The 20346-nt window shown below is 39.4% G+C and overlaps 1 long non-coding RNA gene across 1 annotated transcript; it reads left to right on the forward strand.

Moving 5' to 3' along the window:
• Positions 1-1434: 1434 nt before the first annotated feature.
• On the forward strand, positions 1435-4633 carry LOC108580968. The gene is made up of 3 exons (XR_001892673.3): positions 1435-1469; positions 2005-2086; positions 4381-4633. It is a non-coding gene; the product is annotated as an uncharacterized LOC108580968 (long non-coding RNA).
• The last annotated feature ends 15713 nt before the right edge of the window (positions 4634-20346 follow it).

The following is a 20346-nucleotide window of genomic DNA, read 5'->3' on the forward strand; positions in this document are numbered from 1 at the left end:
GCTTCCTTTGGGAGCTCTTGTAAGGCAGGCCTGGTGGTGACAAAATCTCTCAGCATTTGCTTCTCTGAAAAGGATTTTATTTCTCCTTCACTTATGAAGCTTAGTTTGGCTGAATATGAAATTCTGGGTTGAAAATTATTTTCTTTAAGAATGTTGAATATTGGCCCCCACTCTCTTCTGGCTTGTAGGGTTTCTGCAGAGAGATCCACTGTTAGTCTAATGGGCTTGCCTTTCTGGGTAACCCGACCTTTCTCTCTGGCTGCCCTTAACATTTTTTCCTTCATTTCAACCTTGGTGAATCTGATGATTATGTGTCTTGGGGTTGCTCTTCTCAAGGAATATCTTTGTGGTGTTCTCTGTATTTCCTGAAATTGAATGTTGGCCTGTCTTGCTAGGTTGGGGAAGTTCTCCTGGATAATATCCTAGAGAGTGTTTTCCAACTCGGTTCCATTGTCCCCATCACTTTCAGGTACACCAATCAAATGTAGGTTTGGTCTTTTCACATAATCCCATATTTCTTGGAGGCTTTCTTCATTTTGGAGTTTAGCACTACAGTATAATCTTTAAGGAACAGGTATTCAGTGGGACTATGACAGAATATGAGGAGTAATTAATACAACAGCAGTGGATACAATGACTGTTGGGACTGGTACAACTTTTAATTTTAGGGAAAGGGTAAAAACTTCACTTATAAGAAGGATAAGGTTTTAAAATGTGCATGACCATTTTATGGTTCTTATTACATATACCTAGATTGGTTTCTGAGATAATTTGACTAATATAAATTGTGGTCAAATAACTCGTGGTCAAATAAATTGTGGTCAAATAACTAATATAAATTGTGGTCAAAATGTGTATTTCTTTGCCCATTTTATCATTGTATTTAATGATATTTATTATTTTAACCTTGCATAATTGAAACTCTTTTTTTTGTATTTTGGCATACTTTTATTTCAAGCCTTTTGCGGGGTGCATATACCTTTTTTGTTTTTTTTCTGTTGAGATGGAGTTTTGCTCTTGTTGCCCAGGCTGCAGTGCAATGGCGCGATCTCGGCTCACTGCAACCTCCACCTCCCAGGTTCAAGTGATTCACCTGCCTCAGCCTCCCGAGTAGCTGGAATTACAGTTGCCCACCACCATGCCCAGCTAATTTTGTTGTATTTTTAGTAGAGGCAGGGTTTCATCATGTTGGCCAGGCTGGTCTTGAACTCCTGACCTCAGGTTATCCTCAGCCCTCAGCCTCCCAAAGTGCTGGGATTACAGGCATGAGCCACCACACGCAGCCCGCACATACCTTTTAAAGAAAGTTTAGCTTTACGAGTTTGTACAATTTCATGTCCTGATTTTAAATTTATTTATTAATTTAATTTTTTTACTTTTGTTTTAGGTTTGGGAGTACATGTGAAGGTTTGTTACGTAGGTGAATTTGTGTCACGCGGGTTTGTTGTACAGATTATTTCATTATCCAGGTATTAAGCCCACTACCCAATATTTATCTTTTCTGTTCTGCGTGACTGAAACTGTATACCCATGAACAGCAACTACCATTTCCATTCTATGTTCTGCTTCTATCATGTTGCCTATTTTAGATACATTGTTTTTGGTTTTGGGTTTTTTTTTTTTTTGAGACTGAGTCTCTCTCTGTCTCCCAGGCTGGAGTGCAGTGGCACAATCTCGGCTCACTGCAGCCTCTGCCTCCCAGGTTCAAGCGATTCTCCTGCCTCAGCCTCCAGAGTAGCTAGGATTACAGGTGTGCACCACCATGCCCAGCTAATTTTTGTACCGTTAGTAGGGATTGGGTTTCATAATGTTGGCCAGGGTGGTCTTGAACTCCTGACCTCATGAGCTGCACTCCTCGGCCTCCCAAAGTGTTGTGATTACAGGTGTGAGCCACTGCGCCCAGCCCACATATACCTTTTAAAGAAAGTTTAGCACTTCAGGTTTGCAAAATTTCATGTCCTGATTTTAAATTTATTAATTTATTCTTTTTAACTTTTATTTTAGGTTTGGGAGTACACGTCAAGGTTTTTTCCATAGGTGAATTTGTGTCACAAGGGTTTGTTGTACAGATTATTTCATTACCCAGGTATTAAGCACAGTACCCAATAGTTATCTTTTCTGTTCTGCATGTCTGAAACTCTGTACCTATTGAACAGTAACTACCATTTTCATTCTACATTCTGCTTCTATCAGTTTGCCTATTTTACATACATTGTATAATTGGAATCACACAGAATTTGTTTTTTTGTGTGTGATTAACTTATTTTACTTAGCATAATATCCTCATGGTTCCTCCATGTTGTAGCACTTGACAGGATTTTCTTCTTTTTTAAGACTAAATAATACTACATTGTATGTATATACATTGCATTTTCTTTTCTTTCCTTTTCTTTTTCTTATTTATTTATTTAGAGACAGAGTCTCACTCTGTCACCCACGCTGCAGTACAGTAGCATGATCATGGCTTACTGCTGCCTCAACCCCCTGGGCTTAAGTGATCCTTTTGTCTCAGCTTCCTGTGTAGCTGTGACTAAAGGTGCATGCCACCATGCCCAGCTAATTTTCTAGTTTTTCATTTTTGTAGAGCTGGGATCTCACTATGTTGCCCAAGCTGGTCTTGAACTCCTGGGCTCAAGTGATCCTCTCACCTCAACCTCCAGAAGTGCTTGGATTACAGGTGTGAGCCACCACAGCTGACCCAATACTACATTTTCTTTAGCCATTCATCTGTCAATGGACATTTAATATGTTCATTCTTTGTTTTCACTATTCCTTGACCATTTGCAGGCACATATGCCATTTGTTGCCTATGTTCAAAGTGAACAGCCTTCAATTCCTGTTTCTTGAGGCTATAGATGAGGGGGTTCAGCAAGGAGGTGATCACACCTCTATACAGTATGCAAGTATGAGATTGTGCGTACTGTGTAGAGACCGCTTGCTCCAGACCTGATCCTAAAGGTGGACTGATGTGCTTGAATAGAGCTGTCCCATAGAACAGAAGCACCATGGTGAGGTGGGAGGAGCAGGTTTTGCCTTGGCCCCAGAGAAAGAAATACCTAGAATGGCAAACATAATTTTTGAGTAAGCAAAGAGGATCAGAGGAAATGTCACAAGTCTTGAGAAATGCAATAGATCCAGCTAGCAGAATGGTGTTAGCATGGAATCAGTGCAGGACAGAGGGAAGCATGAAGGCCATTCACAACTGAAGTGGAGAATGATATTGGGACCACAGAACTGCAAGTTTGGATACAAAGATTGTTCACTTGTGAGTTCAGAAACCCCATCTTGTTTGTTGCATTGACTGTTGCAGTGCAGAGAGATTGGTTCATGACCGTGGTAGAAAGCAGAGGGTGGCAGATGGCAGCATAGCAGGCATAGGTGATGGCAGAGAGCAAGCAGCCTGTGGTGCCCCAAGAAAAAATGAAAAAGAAACTCTGGGTGATACAGCCCCACACCAAGGTAGTTTTTTATGAAACAGGAAATTCTGCAGCATCTTGGGCAATGACTGAGGAGTAACATATATCTAGGAAGAAAAAATTCCCAAGGAAGAATTACTTGGGGGTAGGAAGCCAAGAATCAGCATTGATTACCAACGGCATCATCAGATTCCCTATCAGGGTCGGAGATAAATCACCAGGAACAGCACAAAGAGTGGGGTCTGTATCTGGGGGCCACTGGACAGCCCCAGAAACACAAGTTAATTCATCAATAATGCTTTTGATGATTTCTTAGAGATACTATCCCTAGAAAGAAATACTCACATTTCATCTGGGAGGACAATGATCTGAGTCCTTCTCAGTGATTTTAACCTATAAAGAATTCACCTTGGCAGAGCGCAGTGGCTCACACCTGTAATCCTAGCACTTTGGGAGGCCGAGGTGGGCAGATTATGAGGTCAGGAGATCGAGACCATTCTGGCTAACACAGTGAAACCCCGTCTCTACTAAAAATACAAAAAAATTAGCCAGGTGTAGTGGCGGGCGGCTGTAGTCCCAGCTACTCGGGAGGCTGAGACAGAAGAATGGCGTGAACCCTGGAGGCGGAGCTTGCAGTGAGCCGAGATTGCGCCACTGCACTCCAGCCTGGGCGGCAGAGCGAGACTCCGTCTCAAAAAAAAGAATCACCTTTTAGCTTCAATCTGGATATTAAATCTGAGGACAAAGGAATATCAAATTACTCCATTAAATACTGCAGCTTTCCTTCTCTTGCCAAGCTCTCCTAAGCCCCATATCCAGCTCATCTTCTTTTCCCCCATAACACTTTGATGCTTTCTAACAGATACTTGACTTAGTACATTAAATAATTATCTCTGCCTTCTAGAATTTATATTATACTATATTATACACAGGCAGGAAAATTTGTCTTTTTTTTTTCCCCTAGGGAGTGTATGGCAAACGCACCTGATAGCAGTAACTTAAGCATACCCTGAGAATGACCCTGTACCGCAGACACACCTGAATGTGTGTTCCAAGCTAGGGAATCCGGAAGTGGCCAGCCCAGAGATTTGTTCCTTGTCCATGAGGAACAGGTGAGCCTCCGGCTCGTCCAGTAGAATGTGGGCCATACAGGGGATCAAGGTCTTTTGTTTCGGGTTAAGTGAAAGTTGCCAGATGGAGCTCTTTTGCGGTGGCGTTGCGGGGAGGTGGGGGAGTTGGGGGCGGGGGTTGCTAAGTGACATTGCTATATAAACTACAGGCCTTTTGCAAGCAGTTGCAGTTCTTCTGCCCAGTCCGCCATTGCTGTATTGTACCTAAGATGGTTCTCCTGCCCAGCCTGCTGCCACTGGACAGTGCAGTTATCTTATCTAGCCCATCGCCACTGGACTCTCTCCCCTGTATGTAAGCCCCCAGTAAAACTCCATGTCTCATTTGCTGGCTCTGAGTCTCTTCTTTGGCCTCTTGAACCAGGTGCCATCACCATTGGAGTTGATAGGGGTTCAGCATAACACTGATGCACTCCCCAACGCCAATAATTGTCACTGTCTTAAAAAACTTTTGAGTAAGAGAAGATGATCAGGGAAATGTCACAGTCCTAGAAACGCAGTAGACCCAATTAGAAGGCTCTCAGTATTTGCCGAATGAAAGAACGAATGCCTCCTCAGCTATAATGTCTTCCCCTAACCCTCATGCTACCAGCTCTCTGCTTAGAAGCAAGACACCTCGCCCAGTCTCTATCCTCTTGTACTCTTCCCCAGCCTTTCAGCTGGTAACATCCAAGATTAGGTGAGCCCTAGAGTTGAAATGAGTAGAAAGATGCCAAAGTGAGAGAAACTCTTTTGTGGGAGACCATTTTTCCGAACAATTGGAGCTTAAATTCTTAGCACGTTTCAACTAAAAGGAACATTCAGAGGCATGTTATCTGACCTCTGTATTTTCACATAATTACAATGTGGAACAGGGAAATGACATGACTTGCACAAGGTCACATAGCTAGATGGTTTCAGAGCCAAGACCAAGCAAGGTGTTCTGATTTCTCATCCAGTTCTCTTTTTGATGCGCCACACATGGGCAATAGATATTTGTGGATTTAAGCAGTTTTGCATTGAGCCGGGTGTAGACTGGGCAGGACAGGAGTGACCGCAATATTTCTTGGTCCTGTGAGTTTGCAACATGCCTTAAGGTTCTACAGCAGCTACTATGGTGGTAAAGTGAGCACTAGACTCAGAGTTAGGAAGCCCTTGCTGATTACCTTGAAAAGTCTGTGAAAACTTTTCAAGACGTAACCTTCCCCAATGCAAAATGGGTATAAAATTGGAGCAAATGTGATTAAAATCTTCATAAGATATGACATACTTTTAACAAAAGTTTTAAAAAATATGTATAAGACTGAAATAGAATATGAGTAAAAGAAAAATTTGAGATCTTTTGGTGTCTAGATTGTGCACAACTTTCCCCATGAAATATTTCATCTGTACTGTAAAATTATGTTTTCAGTAAATGCATTTTTTTAGATAGGAAAAGTGCTTTCTGGCTCACAGTTCCTCTCAGCCGGACTTCCAAGCCTTTTTCATTATTTATTCTCTCCGGACATTCACTCTCCTCTTTCTTGCCAAGACATGCTGACTCACCCTTGTATTTTATATTGTTATCCCATCAGAAAACAAACAAACAAACACTTTTTCTTTCCTTGCCTCCTTCAAACCTCATTTCCTTATTCTTATTGCTGTTCCCACCTACTTACATACTCATATGATAACTAGCATTTATTTTATGCATAATATATTTCAGACACCATAACAGAATGCTGTTGATCTCATTTAATTCTCACAAAAACTGATAATACAGATATTTCTGACCCCATTTCTGTGGGTCAGGAAGGTTAAGTGGCACACTCAGTCACACACCTTACAAAGTGGTGGAATTGAGACTCATGCCCAAGGCCCTTTGACTTCAAATCCTATGTTTTTACTGCTTTGCAATACTGCAAAAGTGTGCTTATGGGAAAATCTTTCTTGGTTTGGAGATTATGCATTTTCTTGAGGAGACTTAGGAGTCCAGGCAGGAATGTGAAGTGGCCCTGGGCATTTGAGCTATTGACCATGCCTGGAACTTCTTCCTCAAATTGTCCCAATGCTCACAAATATATGGGCATGAGGAGTCTGACCTCTTGGAAGAAAGATGGGGACTTCTGGGTCACGGAAAATTCCAGGAAGAGAAGACTAAGGTAAAGCCAGATGGAGGATTGAAGGCAATTCAGACTTAAAGAAGTAGAACTCTACAGGGATGGGGAAAATGGGGTGTCAGAGAGGGCACTTCCAGTTTTCCCTCACTTGTTTTCCTACCTGAAGCATCTGGTGGTGATGCATCAAGTAAGTAACACGGGAAGGACTGGGATTTATTCATACAAAGAACAGTCTTCTTCTTGTCCCTTTCCTAAAAATAGCAATAGCAAATTTAACTTTTCATTTTTGATCTTTCTCTTTATCATACTCTTTCTAATATAGCTACTGTGCTATATTAGAAACACATCTGGAGGCACAGCATTGACCTCAACTGAACTCTAGAAACCCCCAGGATCCCAGACTCTAGTGAACTTTCCAAGTGTGTTCCGTGGAGCACAAATATGCTGCCCGCAAGCTGCAGGGGCCGCCGCAAGCGCTGAGAGGCTGGTCCCGTGTGTCGGTCTCTGCCTACCCCGCCTCATGTACTGTAATCACCATGGCTCTTCATTTATTTGTTTATGTATGTGACTTTTGCAGTGAGTTTTATTTTAATGAACAAATTATTTAGCTAATAAAGCAACTTTTAAAATGGGTCACTTAAGGAATCTTTGATCAGAAGTAAGGAGAAAGACTCTTTCTCTGGTCTCTATATTCACCACTCCACTCATCTTTCATCTCAAAGAAAGCTTTTTTATTTGTTTGTTTGTTTTTGTCCAGATCCTGATACGTGAAAAAACAGAATAGAAAACCCCAATGGGCAAGTGGTTAGAGAGATCAAACTTAGAGGACAGTCACTACCTGATTTTGTGACTTTGAGCAACAATCTTACCATCCTTGGTACAGTTTCTAATTATAATAAGAAGTTTATTTTAAAAAAGAAATTTATAACTAAGGCCCATTCAGATCCCCCCTAATGCGATGTAGGTCTGGCTCCCTTACCTCTTCAGTGAACAGGGCTGTCCTGGGTCCAAAATGCACACTGCATTTTGAGCTAGGCTGTCAGCTGCCTCCACAGTAGGGATGCAACGTGTGCAAGAAAACTCTCTCCAGCAGTAGTTGTCTTCCACAGAGGGCTCCAATTGCATTTCCCACAAAGCACGCTTAGCTCACAGTCAATGCTAGGTCTGAAGTCATGCTCAAACTCAGAGCAGTTCCCTTCAAGGTCACTTCTCGGTAGAGGCTAAGATACTGTGGCATCCAGTGGAGGTTGTCCTGAGTCTTTTGGTCCCAGCAAGAGAATCTGGTACTTCTTATTTTACTCTTTTGTCTCCTTCAGTCCTGCGGAAAGCTCTTGGCTAGTTTGTGTGACCTGTCTCTATTTCTTCATCAATTTGTTGGTAATATTGCGCCAGGTGGGATGTTGAGTAAGTACCCAGAGATAGCACCATTCTCCTTGAGCATCTCCCGGAACCAACCGTGTTCTTTTTCTTCTCTTGTATCCACCTTTCCATCAAGACTTTCTACTCAGCTTATTTGTAGAAACTACTTATGTTTCTCCATTTAAAAACAGAGCAGGAGCACTTAGTAACCCCCTTTCCTCCAGAAGAAGTCCTAAAAATATAATCAAGTTTGAAAACCTTCCATGAATAATACATTGACTTTAAAGGCCTCTACATATGAAAACACTAAGATTTAGATATTTCTGTTGAAGAGAAAGAGGGAAGTACAAGTTAGTGAAAATTTAACCTTCACCCATCTGTATTTTAATTCATTTCTGAGATTGTCCCAATCCTTCAGAAAATAGACATATGTAATATACCACATATTATGTAACATGCCCATAATCAAACACATTACTATCTATAGTGAAATGTCTGAGTACTTCTAAGTGGGATAAAAGGCTACAAATATCCTCATGTCAGTTAACTTCTAATTTTCCTCCAAATTAGTTTCGGAAAAAAAAAAGTTTGGTTTTTAGAGCGTTTTGGAGAGTTTAGAATTAGAGATGAGGGTTTATAAACTTGTTCTAAATGCTTATATTAATGTTTTTTATTTCTATCTTTCTTATTACACTTCTTGATCTGTCTGCTCTTGCAATAGCACTATTCTGTCTTTTTAAATTTTTTATTTTATTTTAAGTTCTCGGGTATATGTGCAAGATGTGCAGGTTTGTTTAATACGAAAACATGTGCCCATGGTGGTTTGCTGCACCTTCAACCCATTATCTAAGTATTAAGCCCAGCATGCATTAGCTGTTTTTCCTGATGCTCTCCCTCACCCTGCCACCCACATCCCCCACCCACCCCTGCTGACAGGCCCCAGCGTGTGTTGTTCCCCTCCCTGTGTCCATGTGTTCTCACTGTTCAACATGCATTGTTTGACTTTCTGTTCCTGCATTAGTTTGCTGAGGATAACGGCTTCCAGCTCCATCCATGTCCCTGCAAAGGACATGATGTCATTCCTTTTTATGGCTGCATAATATCCCATGGTGTATATGTACCACATTTCCTTCACTCAGAAGAAAATTCTTCGTATCATTGATGGGCATTTGGGTTGATTCCATGTCTTTGCTATTGTGAATAGTGCCATAACAATCATACGTATGCATGTATTTTTATAATAGAATGATTTATATTCTTTTGGGTATATACCCAGTGATAGGATTGCTGGGTCAAATGGTATTTCCAGTTTTAGGTTTTTGAGGAATGGCCACACTGTCTTCCACAATGGTTTAACTAATTTACATTACCACCAACAGTGTAAAAGCGTTCTTATCTCTCCACAGCCTCGCCAGCATCAGTTGTTTCTTGACTTTGTAATACTTGCCATTCTGACTAGAATGAAATGATATCTCATTGTGGTTTTGATTTGCATTTCTCTAATTATCAGTGATATTGAGCTTTTTTTCATATGTTTGTTGGCTGCATAAATGTCTTCTTTTGAGAAATGTCTGTTCATTTCTTTGCCCACTTTTTAATGGGATTTGTTTTTTCTTGTAAATTTGTTTAAGTTCCTTGTAGACTCTGGATACTAGACCTTTGTCAGACGGATATATTGCAAATTTTTTCTCTCATTCTGTAGGTTGTCTGTTTACTCTGATGATAGTTTCTTTTGCTGTGCAGAAACTCTTTAGTTTAATTAGACTCCATTTGTTGATTTTCACTTTTGCAATTGCTTTTGCCATTTTTGTCAAGTAATCTTTGCCCATGCCTATGTCCTGTATAGTATTGCCTAGATTTTCTTCTAGGGTTTTTATAGTTTTGGATTTTACATTTAACTCTTTAATCTATCTTGAGTTAATTTTTGTATATGGTGTAAGGAGGGGGTCCAGTTTCAATTTTCTGCATATGGCTAGCCAGTTCTCCCAGCACAGCACCATTTAAAGGATTTTCTTTCCCCATTGCTTGTTTTTGTCAGGTTTATTGAAGATGAGATGGTTGTAGAACGTATTTCTGAGTTCTCCATTCTGTTCCATTGGTCTATGTGTCTGTTTTTGTACCATTACCATGCTGTTTTGGTTACTGTAACCTTGTAATGTAGTTTGAAGTCAGGTAGCATGATGCCTCCAGCTTCGTTCTTTTTGCTTAGGATTGTCTTGGCTATAAAGGCTCTTTTTTGGTCCCATGTGAATTTTAAAATAGTTTTTCCTAATTCTGTGAAGAATGTCAATGGTAGTTTAATGGGTATAGCATTGAATCTGTAAATTGCTTTGGGCAGTATGGCCATTTTCACGATGCTGATTCTTCCTATCCATGAGCATGGAATGCTTTTCCATTTGTTTGTATCTTCTCTGATTTGGTTTGCAGTTCTCCTTGAAGAGGTCCTTCACTTCCCTTGTTAGCTGAATTTCTAGGTATTTTATTCTCTTTGTAGCAATCGTGAATGGGAGTTCATTCATGATTTGGCTCTCTGCTTGTCTGTTGTTGGTGTATAAGAATGCGTGTGACTTCTGCACACTGATTTTGTATCCTGAGACTGCAGACATTGCTTATCAGCTTAAGAAGCTTTTGGGCTAAGATGATGGGGCTTTCTAGATATAGGATCATGTCATCTGCAAACAAAGACAATTTGACTTCCTCTCTTCCTATTAGAGTATCCTTTATTCTTTCTCTTGCCTCTTTGCCCTGGGCAGAATTTCTAATACTATATTTAATAGGAGTGGTGAGGGAGGGCAACCTTGCCTTGTACTAGTTTCAAAAAGAATGCTTCTAGCTTTTGCCTGTTCAGTATATATTGGCTGTGGGTTTGTCATATATGACTCTTTTTATTTTGAGGTATGTTCCTTCAATGCCTTGTTTCAATTATTGAGAGTTTTTAACATGAAGGGATGTTGAATTTTATTGAAGGCCTTTTCTGCGTCTATTGAGATAGCAGTTTTGGTCTTTAGTTCTATTTACATCATGAATTATGTTTACTGATTTGCATATGTTTAACCAGCCTTGCATTCCTGGGATGAAGCTGACTTGATCATGGTAGGTAAGCTTTTTGAAGTGCTCCTGAATTCAGTTTACCATATTTTATTGAGGATTTTTGCATTGATATTCATTAGGGATACTGACCTGAAGTTTCTTGTTGTTGTTGTTGCATCTCTGCCAGGTTTTGGTATCAGGATGATGCTCACCTCATAAAATAAGTTTGGGAGGAGTCCCTCCTTTTCAGTTGTTTGGAATAGTTTCAGAAGAAATGGTACCAGCTCCTCTTTGTACCTCTGGTAGAATTCAGCTGTAAATCCTTCCGGCCCTTGGCTATTTTTTGTTTGGTAGGCTATTTATTACTGCCTGAATTTCAGAACTCATTATTGGTGTATTCAGGGATTCAACTTCTTCCTGGTTCAGTCTTGGGTGGGTGTATGTGTTCAGGAATTTATCCATTTCTTCTATACTTTCTAGTTTATGTGCATAGAGGTGTTCATAGTATTCTCTGATACTTGTTTGTATTTCTTTGGGGCCAGTGGTGATAGCCCCTTTATCATTTTTTATTGTGTTTATTTGATTCTTCTCTCTTTTCTTCTTTATTAATCTAGCTAGTGGTACATCTGTTTTATTGATTTTTTCAAAAAAACAGCTCCTGGATTCATTGATTTTTTGAAGGGTTTTTTGTGTCTCTACGTCCTTTAGTTCCACTGTGATGCTGGCTATTTCTTGTCTCCTGCTAGCTTTGCTTTTCTCTTGGTTTGCTCTCGGTTCTCTAGTTCTTTTAGTTGTGATGTTAGAATGTCAATTTGAGATATTTCTAGCTTTTTGATGTGGGCACGTAGTGCCATAACTTTTCCTCTTAACACTGCTTTAGCTGCATCCCAAGATTCTGGTACATTGTCTCTTTGTTCTCATTGGTTTCAAAGAACTTCTTGATTTCTTCCTTAATTTCATTATTTACCCAGGAGTCATTTAGGAGCAGGTTGTTCAATTTCCATATAGTTGTGTGGTTTTGAGTAAGTCTCTTAATCTTGAGTTCTAATTTGATTGCATTGTGGTATGAGACTGTCTGTTATAATTTCAGTTCTTTTGCATTTGCTGAGGAGTGGTTTACTTCCAATTACATGATTGATTTTAGAGTAAGTGCCATGTGGTACTGAATAGAATGTATACTCTGTTGGTTTTGTGTGGAGCGTTCTGTAGCTATCTGTCAGGTCCACTTTATCCTGAGCTGATTTCACATCCTGAATATCTTTGTTAATTTTTTGTCTCAGTGATCTGTCTAATATTGACAGTGGGGTGTTAAAGCCTCCCATTATTATTGTGTGAGAGTCCAAGTTTCTTTGTAGGTATCTAAGAACTTGTTGTATGAAACAGGGTGCTCCTATATTGAGTACATATATATTTAGGAGAGTTAGCTCTTCTTGTTGAATTGAACCCTTTACCATTATGTAATGCCCTTCTTTGTCTTTCTTGATCTTTGTTGGTTTACAGTCTGTTTCATCAGAAACTAGGATTGCAACCCCTGCTTTTTTCTACTTCCCATTTGCTTGGTAAATTTTCCTCCATCCCTTCATTTTGAGCCTGTGTATGTCTTTGCATACAAGAAGAGTCTTGAATACAGCACACCAAATGGGTCTTGTCTTTCTATCCAACTTGCCATCCTGTGTCTTTTAATTGGGGCATTTAGCCCATTTACATTTAAGGTTAGTATTATTTTGTGTGAATTTGATCCTGTCATCATGATGCTGGCTGGTTATTTTGCAGACTTGTTAATGTAGTTGCTTAATAGTATCTTTGGTCTGTGTACTTCATTGGGTTTTTGTAGTGGCTGGTAACAGTTTTTCCTTTCCATATTTAGTGCTTCCTTCAGGAGCTCTTGCAAGGCAGACCTGGTGGTGACAAACTCTCTCAGCATTTACTTGTCTGAAAAGGATTTTATTCCTCCTTCACTTACGAAGCTTAGTTTGGCCAGATATGAAATTCTGTGTTGGACATTCTTTCAGAATTTTGATTATTGACCTCCAGTCTCTTCTGGCCTGTAGGGTTTGTCCTGAAAGACCTGCTGTTAATCTGATAGGATTCCCTTTGTAGGTGATCTGGCCTTTCTCTCTGGCTGTTCTTAACATTTTTCTCTTAATTTTGACCTTGGAGAATCTGAAAATTATGTGTCTTGGGGGTGATCTTCTCATGGAGTGCCTTACTGGGGTTCTCTGGAATTCCTGAGTTTGAACATTGGCTTGTCTTGCTAGGTTGGGGAAGTTCTCCTGGATGATACAGTGAAGTGTGTTTTCCAACTTGGTTTCATTCTCCCTGTCTCTTTCAGGTACCCCAATCGGTCATGGGTTTGGTCTTTTTACATAATTCCATAATTCTCGGAGGTTTTGTTCATTTCTTTTCATTCTTTTTTTCTCTAGTCTTGTCTGCCTGTCAGCAAGATAGTCTTCAGGCTGGGTGCACTGGCTTACGCCTGTAGTCCCAGCACTATGGGAGGCTGAGGCAGGAGGATCACCTGAGGTCAGGAGTTCAAGACCAGCCTGGCCAAGAAGGCAAAACCCCATCTCTACTAAAAATACAAAAATTAGCCAGGTGTGGTGGAAGACACCTGTAATCCCGGCTACTCAGGAGGCTGAGGCAGGAGAATCGCTTGAACCCAGGAGGAGGAGGCTGCAGTGAGCTGAGATCGTGCCACTGCACTCCAGCCTGGGTGACACAGCAAGACTCCGTCTCAAAAAAAAAAAAAAAAAGAAAAGAAAAAGAAAGAAAGAAAAGAAAAAAAAGACAGTCTTCAAGCTCTAAGATCCTTTCCTCTACTTGGTCTATTCAGTTATTGAAATTGTGGGTGCATCGTGAAGTTCTCATGTCATTTTTCAGCTGCATTAAGTCATTTATGTTCCTCTTTAAACTAGTTATTCTGGTTCACTGCTCCTTTAATGTTTTTTCATTGTTCTTAGCTTCTTTGCATTGGGTTAGAACATACTTCTTTAATTCAGCGAAGTTTGTTATTATCCATCTTCTGAAGCCTACTTCTGTCAATTCATCTATCTCAGTACATCTAAGCACTACATCATGTGCTCAGTATACCATTTTATTTTTTATTTTTTTGAGACAGAGTCTCACTCTGTTGCCCAGACTGGAGTGCAGAGGCGTCATCTTGGCTCCCTCAAACTCTGCCTCCATGGTTCAAGCAATTCTTCTGTCTCAGCCTCCTGATTATCTGGGACTACAGGCATGCACCACCACACCTGGCTAAGTTCTTTGTGTTTTTAGTAGACACGGGGTTTCACCATGTTGCCCAGGATGGTCTCGAACTCCTGACCTCAAGTGATCCACCCGCCTTAGCCTCCCAAAGTGCTAGGATTACAGGCGTGAGCCACCACACCTGGCCCAGTATACCATTTTAAAATCAGAAACTCTAAATGTATTTTTTCCAATAACTGCAGATGATCAGATGATAAAACAAATGCTTTGAGGGTGAGAGAGTGAGAGTGAGCAAGAGAGAAACAAAATAGTCATTAAAGACTTCGTAAAGTGTAGAAGTCCTAGGTATTAGTCCCAACTCTGCCACTTACTGGGTTAGTGTCCTTAGGCAAGTTAATGGTCTCTGCAACCCTTAGGTTTTTCATTTATATAAAGGGACTGCCTACCTTGCAAGATTGTTGTAATGAATAATTAAGATTATTTTAAAGTGTACCGAGCATATCTTAGCTATTGTGAATGATGCTGCAATGAACATAGGAGTGTTGATATCTCATATATATGTATGTGTGTATATGTGTGTGTGTGTGTGTGTGTATATATATATATATATAGAGAGAGAGAGAGAGAGGTCTCACTCTGTTGCCCAGGCTGGTGTTGAATTCCTGGCTCAAGTGATCCTCTCACCTCAGCCTCCCAAAGTCCTGGGATTACAGACATGAGCCACCAGCACCTGGCCAAGTGTGAATATCTCTTTGAGATCCTAATTTCATTTCATTTGGCTATATACCCAGAAGTGGGATTGCTGGGTCATATGGTAGTTCTTTTTCTAATCTTTTGAGGAACTTTCATACAGTTTTCCATAGTGGCTGTACCATTTTGCATTTTTAACAACAGTGTATGAGAGTGCCTTTTCTCCACATTCTCAGCAACTTATCTTTTTTTCTATAGTAGCTGTGAGATGATATCTCATTGTAGTTTTTATTTTCATTTCCCTGATAGTTAATGATGTTGAGAATCTTTCATGTACCTGGCCCATTTGCATGCCTTCTTTGTAGAAATGTATGTTCAACTGCTTTGCCCAGTTTATAATTGGGTTATTAGTTTCTTTGCTATTGAGTTGTAGGAATTCCTTATATATTTAGGAAATTAACCCTTTATTTGATATATAGCTTGCAAATATTATCTCCCGTTGCATAGGTTCATTCTGTTGATTATTTTCTTAGCTGTACAGAAGCTTTGAGTGTCAATTGACTGATGAATGGATAAAGAAAATATGCATAGAATGGAATATTACTCAGCCCTAAAAAGAAGGAAATCTTACCATTTGTGTCAACATGGATGAACCTGGAGGACATTATACTAAATGAAATAAGCCAGTCACAGAAGGACAAATACTGCATGGTTCCGTTTATATGAGATATCTGCAATAGTCAAACACATAGAAGCAGAGAATACAATAGTGGTTAACAGGGTGCCGGTGGGTGGGGGAATTGGTGAGTTGTCGTTCAATGGATATAAAGTTTTGGTTATGCTAGATGAGTAAACTCTAGATATCTGCTGTACGACATAGTACCTATAGGCAACAATATGATATCACATACTTCAACATTTGTTAAGAGGGTAGACCTCACATTAAGTGCTGTTACACACATACACAAACAAAAAATTTGAACAAAAGAGACATAAGGAAACTTTGTGAGGTGTCGGATATGTCTGTTACCTTGATTGTGTTGATAGTATCATGGGTGTTTGCATATGTCCAAACTCATCAAATTGTACACATTTGTATAAAGTGTTCTTTTTGTATCAATTAGGTCTCAATAAATCTGTTAAAAAGATAATGTATATAGAACAGTGTGCTGGTTGATTATGTGATAAATGGTAACTCTTTTTTTTTTTTTTTTGAGACAGAGTCTTGCTCTGTTACCCAGGCTGGAGTGCAGTGGTACAATCTCAGCTCACTGCAAACTCCACCTCCCAGGTTCACGCCATTCTCCTGCCTCAGCCTCCCAAGTAGCTGGGACTACAGATGCCCGCCACCGCGCACGGCTGATTTTGTGTATTTTTGGTAAAGACGGGGTTTCACTGTGGTCTCGATCTCCTGACCTCATGATCTGCCCGCCTCAGCCTCCCAAAGTGCTGGGATTACAGGCGTGAGCCGCCGCATCTGGCCAATAAATGGTAACTCTTATGTCAATTTTTATGGCAAAAAATAAAAGTAGAGAAAGGAAGCTTATAACAAAAAACTATTGAATAAAGCAACAGGAATAAAGTAAAGCATAATTTATGACCATAAATGTAAAAATCATGGTAGTATTAAATACAAAGTTTTAGGTTTCCTTATTAAAAGGCACAGGTTTAAGAAACTAATGATATGCCACTTGAAGATAATCTACATATAACAAAATAATAAAGATGTGTTAAAACTAAAATGATGGACAAATATATAAGGTGAAAGCATATAAAAAGAAAGAACAGATGGATATATTAACATCACAGCAAGTGAAATTTAAGAAGAAAACATTAAACCAAAAAATAGTTCCATTTTATAATGAGGAGTGGTATCATCCACAATGAAGATCTACGCTATTTAGTATACATCTTCTATGCTATTTAGTACACTTTCAAAATGAATGAAGCAAAAACATGAAAATACAAGGAAATATATCCAGAACCACAATTGTAGCAAACTTATACATACCACTCTTTATCTTTGATAGATGGGGTCAAAATCAACAATATTTAAGATTTAAGTGCATAGTGAGTAAGATAACACAAACTTAATAACAAAACCTAAATACCACCGCTTTTAATTGTTTGTATATATGTATATATGTGAACACCTCCAAATGCAAATAAACTTAATGTAATGGTATGTAAAAAGAAGATACATAGGTCAGGCGCGGTGGCTCATACCTGTAATCCCAGCACTTTGGGAGGCTGAGGTGGGCAGATTACCTGAGGTCAGGAGTTTGAGATCAGCCTGGCCAACATGGTGAAACCCCGTCTCTACTAAAAATACAAAAATTAGCTGGGTGTGGTGGCAGGCCCCTGTAATCACAGCTACTTGGGAGGCTGAGGCAGGAAAATCGCTTGAACCTGGGAGGCAGAGGTTGCAGTAAGCTGAGATCATGCCATTGCACTCCAGCCTGAGGGACAAGAGCGAGACTTCATCTCAAAAAAAAAAAAAAAAAAAGTGCATCCATGAGGGGTTTTCTCATGAATGTAATGATCATTTAATATTTAAAAAATTTATAACTGGGCTGGGCGCTGTAGCTCAAGCCTGTAATCCCAGCACTTTGGGAGGCCAAAACGGGCAGATCACAAGGTCAGGAGATCAAGACTATCCTGGCTAACATGGTGAAACCCCATCTCTACTAAAAAACAAAAAACTAGCCGGGCAAGGTGGCGGGCGCCTGTAGTCCCAGCTACTCGGGAGGCTGAGGCAGGAGAATGGTGTAAACCCGGGAGGCGGAGCTTGCAGTGAGCTGAGATCCGGCCACTGTACTCCAGCCTGGGTGACAGAGTGAGACTCCATCTCAAAAAAAAAAAAATTTGTAACTGGTCCAATAAGAAGACATATGTGATAATCTCAGTAAATGCTGAAAATCTACTTTACAAAAATCAATATCTATTTTGATAATATCTCCTTAAATCTAAAAAAATGAATATCTATAACATAATAAAAAATTGTCTATAAACTGATATCTAATATTATACCTAACAGTGAATTACCAGAAGCATTTTTATTAAAGTCAGGAACAAAACAAGGATGCCTATTCAAACTATCATTCTTTTGCTATGATTATGAAATGATTGGCTTATGTTAAAAATATTTTGTTCTATTCAGGCCATATAATTAATATATTAAGAAATTAGATGACAATATAGATTCCAGAGAAGTGGAATCTATATAAAAGAATCACATATTAGTTTTATAATTAAAACTACAATAACTCAAGAACTTAATGGGCTGGGCGTGGTGGCTTATGCGTGTATTCCAGCAGTTTGGGAGTCTGAGGTGGGAAGATCGCTTGAGGCCAGGAGTTCAAGGCCAGCCTGAGCAACATAGTGACACCCTATCTCTCTCAAAAAAAGTTAACAATTGGCTGGATGTGATGTTACATGCCTGTAGTCCTAACTGCTCAGGTGGCTCAGGCCAAAGGATTGCTCATGCCACTGAACTCCAGCCTGGGCAACAGAGTGAGACCCTGTCTCGCAAAGAAAACAATACAAAAGAATGTAATGGATGTGTATAACAGCATATTAAACATAAAAGAAAGAGGTTCGATGAGGATGGGTTAGAAGAAAATATCCAGACTGAACTGAGGAAAACAGGATAGAAGATACAGAGAAGAATACAAAATATATGAGGGAATGGTGAGAACACATAATGTACAAATAATTGGAACCACAGAAGGAGAGGTAGGAGAGAATTAGGCAGATGCAGTATTCCAAGATAATTCTCTCAAACTGACAAAAGTTACCATCAAGCTAAGATTCAGGAATAGCTCCAAGCTCCAAGTTCCAAACAGGATATATACAAAGAATCTCAAACCAAGATACATCATAGTGAAAGAAGTGACAAAGAAAAATAATAAAAGCAGCAAGAAAGAAAAGATGTATGACCTTTTAGGTAGCAGTAATATTTAAAGTAATACTATCCAGAGGAAAATAAGTCATGTATGAAAAAGACATTTGCACATGCATGTTTGTTTATAACAATACAATTCGCAATTGCAAAAATACGGAACCTGCCTAAATGTCCATTAACCAACGAGTGGATAAAAAGTGTGATATATATAGATATATATATACACACCATGGACTACTACTCAGCCATAAAAAGGAAAAAATAATGGCATTCACAGCAGCCTTGATGGAGCTGGAGACGGTTATTCTAAGAGAAGTAACTTGGGAATGGAAAATCAAATAGTGTATTTTCTCACTTACAAGTCAGAGCTAAACTATGAGGATACAAAAGCATAAGAATACTATAATGGATTTTGAGGACTTGAGAGGAAGGGTGGAAGGGGGGGTGAGACATAAAAGACTACATACCAGGTACAGTGTACACTGCTCTGGTGATGGGTGCACCAAAATCTAGTAAACTACCACTAAAGAACTTATACATGTAACCAAAAACCACCTGTTCCCCAAAATGATGGAAATAAAATTTTTTAAAAACCTCTAACTTCTAACAATGGAAGTTAAAAGAAAAGGTATGTGAGCTTCAAAAATTCAGGAAGAAAATAACTGGCAAGAATTCTATAGCCAGTAAAAATATTCTTTAAAAACAAAGGTTAAATCAAGACAACTTTTAGACTACAAACGAGAGAATTTATCATCAGCAGATTTAATGAGAGTCCTTCAGGAAAAAGGACAATGATTCAGTTTGGAAGAAGAAAAACAAGAAGGAATGAAGATCAATAAGAAAACTGTAAATTTGTGGGTAAATCCAAACTAATATTGACTATTGTGATGGCTGATTTTATGTATCAACTTGGTGGGATGAGAGGATGCCCAGATAGCTGATAAAACATTATTTCTGACTCTGTATATAAGGGTGTTTCTGGACGAGATTAGTATTGGAATTGGTAGACTGAGTAAAGACAACCGTCCTTACCAATGTGGGTGAGCATCATCCAATCTGTTGAGGGCCTCAGTAGAACAAAAAGGTGGAGGAGGAACAAATTTGTTTCTGTTAGAACAGGGACATCTGTCTCTCCTGCCACTGGACCTCAGGGATTGTGGTTCTCAAGGCCTTTGGACTTGGATTGGAACTCATGATACCAACTCCCCTGGTTCTCAGGCCTTTGAACTTGAACTCAATTACATGACCAGCTTTCCTGATTCTCCAGCTTGTAGACAGCAGATTGTGGGGCTTCTTGGCTTTCCTGTAATAAATCTCCACACACACACACACACACACATTTGCACATATATAAGAATATAGATATAGATCTATATATAGATCTATATATATATAAAATACAGTTGTATTAGAATATATATCTATATATATCTATATATAGATATATATCTACGTAGATATCTATATATGTATTAAACAAGAATAACATCTTGCATGTTTGATGTGTGTGTGTGTGTGTGTGTGTGTGTATATAT

The sequence above is a fragment of the Papio anubis genome, chromosome 9 (genome assembly GCF_008728515.1).
Source record: "Papio anubis isolate 15944 chromosome 9, Panubis1.0, whole genome shotgun sequence".
NCBI classification, from domain to species: Eukaryota; Metazoa; Chordata; class Mammalia; order Primates; family Cercopithecidae; genus Papio; species Papio anubis.